The following is a 3,691-nucleotide window of genomic DNA, read 5'->3' as shown; positions in this document are numbered from 1 at the left end:
AAGACAGATAGTTATGGTTATAGTTTTCTTCAGTTATTATAAAAGATAAGTTACCGTTCTTTTTATTTTAGACAGAATAGAGGAGATGATGGGGGAAGTACTTCTGTGTATGTTTATCTTATTGATTGTTAAATAAAATACTGTTTGGCCAATGGCAAGCAAGGACTAGGAGTCAAAGAGGATTCTGGGAAATGTAGTAGAGAAGTGATGATCCAGGCAGGAAGTGACATGGCAAGGAGACTCATATCTAAGCAAGGAAACAGGAAGTGTTTCTTTTTTCCCCTCCACTCCTGCTCCAGCGGCACAATGTGATCCACCAGCAAGGAGGGACGCCAATAAGGCATCCGATAAGTCTTATAAAATATATAGATTTATGATAATTAAGACTGAGCTAAAAGATGAGGAATCCTAGTCATTGATCAAGCAGCTTTGAACGTAATACAAGTTTCTGTGTATTCATTTGGGCCCTAACTCAGGTGGGCGGCTGGCATAAAACTCACACGTGGCGGTGGGGCTCAGGTGGCTTTTGGCAGAAAGATTAATCGTAACAGGAGTATGCTTGTACTGGCAAGCTTCTTTCCATTTATTCCATATGAGCTCTCAATCTACTGAATGGTGCCATTCTCGTCCAGGGCAAATCTTACCCCCTTAATCATTTTTGGAATGCAGAAACAAACATAGGTATACTTTACTAGTCTCCTAGGCATCTCTCAGTCCAAACGAGGTGACAATTACGTTACCCCATTTAGTTACAAGAGTGTCTAGGGAAAGCAGATTTATATGAAAAGTCATGGGTTCAGACAAAAATAATGATTTATATGACAAAGGAGAAATTGTAGAGCAAATATTGCAGCAATATTAACAATCTTTGCCAAAACTCCAACTCATTCATTAAGACTTAACAAATTCAGCTGAGCATAATGGATACCCCTGAAATACCAACACTATGGAAATTGAGGCAGGAATATCCAATATTCAGGGCCAGCCTGGGCTCTATAATAAAAACACTGTAGATAATTTTTTTGTAATAGATTATAAATTCTTTCAAGGGCCCAGAACTGTTTTTTTTAAGAACCTCTTAATTAACCTTTATCTCATCTCCTTAGCAAAGTGAGTTATTATTTAAGTTAGACTCAGTATCAAAATTCTTCCTTTACAGATTAGTGGTCAAACATGCAAATCTACTTTTAATCAATAACAAGAAAGGATCCTATATTCAATGCAGGAATCACAAGGCTGTTGATTGGTAAGTAACAGGACTGTTGATTTATACGTAACAGAAAGTCAACTGAAAATAGCCCCAGTACTTTCTCATTGACACAAACTACTGAGAACTCTCCAATAAATGGTTTTATGTGCTCAATTACTTGCCATCTGTCTCCTTGGTTGCTTGGTGTCCTTCCCATGATATATGTTCCCTAGTGAACAGCAACCTGTGATATAAAGGTTTTCAGTCTCTGTGTGCATTTAGAATTTTTGAGATTGGTATCTATTTGTTACGTTGATGGGTCCTTAGCCTTTGTGTATGTCTGTGCATCCCATGGATGTATTATCCATGGAGGACAAAAGAAAGCGTCATAGAGGAGGGGGAAGGAGAACATGAGGGAATGTTATGGTCAAGAGGAGGAAAGGACAGAGAGGGAAAGCAAGGAAAGAGATATCTTGATTGAGGATAATTATGGGGCTGGTGAGAAACCTACTAGGAAAATTCCCAGGTATCCACAAGGATGACCCCAGCTAAGACACTAAGCATCAGTGGAAAGGGTGCCTGAACTGGCCTTCCCCTGTAATCAGATTGATGACTACTTGTATTTTTTTCATAGCATCTTCGTCCAGTAACAGAAGGAAGCAAATGCAGAAATCCACAGCTAAGCACTGGGCCAAGTTCCCAGAGTCCAGTTGAAGAGAGTGAGGACAATAACATGATCAAATGTATCAAGTCCAGTTTGGAGATATCCACAAAAACAGCTGACCCGAGCTAGTGGGAGCTTGTTGACTCTGTACTGACAGCTGGGAAACCTGCATAGGGCCAAAGTAGGCCTTCTGAATGTAGGTGACAGTAGTGTAGTTTGGGTAGTCTGTGGGACCAATGGCAGTGGGCCCAGGATTTATCCCTAGTGCTTTAGCTGGCTTTTTGGAGCTCATTTTCTTTGGAGGGATAACTTGCTCAGCATAGATATAATGGGGAGAGCCTTGGTCCTGCCTCAAAGTAAGGTGCCAGAATTCATTGACTCCCCATGGGGAGGCTTACCCTCTCTGAGGAGTGGATGGGGGTAGGGTAGAAGGAAGGAGAGGGTAGCAGGAGGAGGGGAGGGCTTGGAAACTGGGATTGGTATGTAAAATGAGAAAAGATTGTTTATAAAATAAAAAATGATAAAAATAAGTCCAAGGACATGTTACTTTGCAAGAGAGGTTCTCCTTTAGTTTCCACAGAAGATGAAAAGTTGCGGATTCCTTCCAGGATAATACGGTTTGTTCAAACAAGACTCCCTGAAACAATGGCCCAGGTGATCCTACATCTTCAGGACTGCTGGCTGAGATGACCAACCACACAAAATACCCCAGTCAGGACTTGACCATAATTCTAAATTTTCTAAGGTTCCCTATAAGATTAACAGTGCCCCTAATCAGCAGGAAGTAGTCTGGAAAACTATGCCCAAATTCACAAATACTGTTTATCAATGTTTGTTTTCATTTAAAGAGGGTTGGTTATGAATGGTTAATGGTCACAGTCAACCTCTTTTTGGAGAAAAAAAAGGATATGATATAGAAATAAATACTTTATATTGGTATCGATTTTGGTCTATTGATGAAAACTGAAGGTCAATTTTATTATACTGTATATATTTCTACTCTTGTTTAAGGTGTTATGCTTATTATGCAGCTAATTTAAAAATGCAATATATAATTAAGAAATAGAATTAATAGTCAAACTTATAGTTATATTAGTTAGGTTTTCTAGATACACAGAGATATATTTCAGTTGGACAGGTAAACTTCAAACACTTCAAAGACCTAGAGAATATGCCATTTAAAATGCTTTAAGAACTTAGACTTTTCTTGACAGTGAGACACATCTGCTCCTGGCAGCACCAATTACTTCAGAGAGGATGATGGGCATCAGAGAAACTCTTAATGGAATTTCCCTTCAGTGTGGCAGGGCTAGCCATTTGGAGAAGAAACTGTTCTTGCCTGGACTGTTTGATGGTGTGCTGTATGAACTGGACATACAGAACCCCAGTAAAGTGGCAGCTAAACTTGCCAAGATAAGACAGGATGGTCCTTCAAGGGTTCCTGCTTCACAGAGGAAACACAGAAGAAAGCAACTGACAAACTTTGTCAGTCCAAGACAGAACAGATCTTCAAATTTACTGCTTCACTGAGAAGTCTGCCACACACTCCAGGCCTATAGGCTGAAGATGTATGCCCCAGTGTTGCAAAGGAACTTTGGGTGATTGTCCAGGTAGCCAGATGTCTGTCATTTCTAGAATTTTGGAAGATGCTTGCAATGCACTTCCTGTTTACTTAGGTAATATTATATCCTTCTGGGGTTTTTGGTGGAGTTGAAGACAAATAATTATAGTCATAGTTTTCCTTAGTTATGATAAAAGATAAATTAGATATAAAACTTTAGACTCACAAAAATAGGATAAATGATAGAGTATTTTCTTTAGTTTTGCCAAATGTAAAT

The 3,691-nt window shown here is 39.2% G+C and overlaps 1 long non-coding RNA gene across 1 annotated transcript; it reads left to right on the top strand.

Moving 5' to 3' along the window:
- The first annotated feature begins 386 nt into the window (after window positions 1–386).
- On the top strand, window positions 387–2,271 carry LOC113831453. Its single transcript, XR_003488327.1, has 3 exons — window positions 387–435; window positions 1,160–1,246; window positions 1,824–2,271. It is a non-coding gene; the product is annotated as an uncharacterized LOC113831453 (long non-coding RNA).
- Window positions 2,272–3,691: the final 1,420 nt, after the last annotated feature.

Source organism: Cricetulus griseus, chromosome X (genome assembly GCF_003668045.3).
Source record: "Cricetulus griseus strain 17A/GY chromosome X, alternate assembly CriGri-PICRH-1.0, whole genome shotgun sequence".
NCBI classification, from domain to species: Eukaryota; Metazoa; Chordata; class Mammalia; order Rodentia; family Cricetidae; genus Cricetulus; species Cricetulus griseus.
Note: the sequence above shows the minus strand (reverse complement) of the source record. Positions and strands in the feature narration are given on the sequence as shown.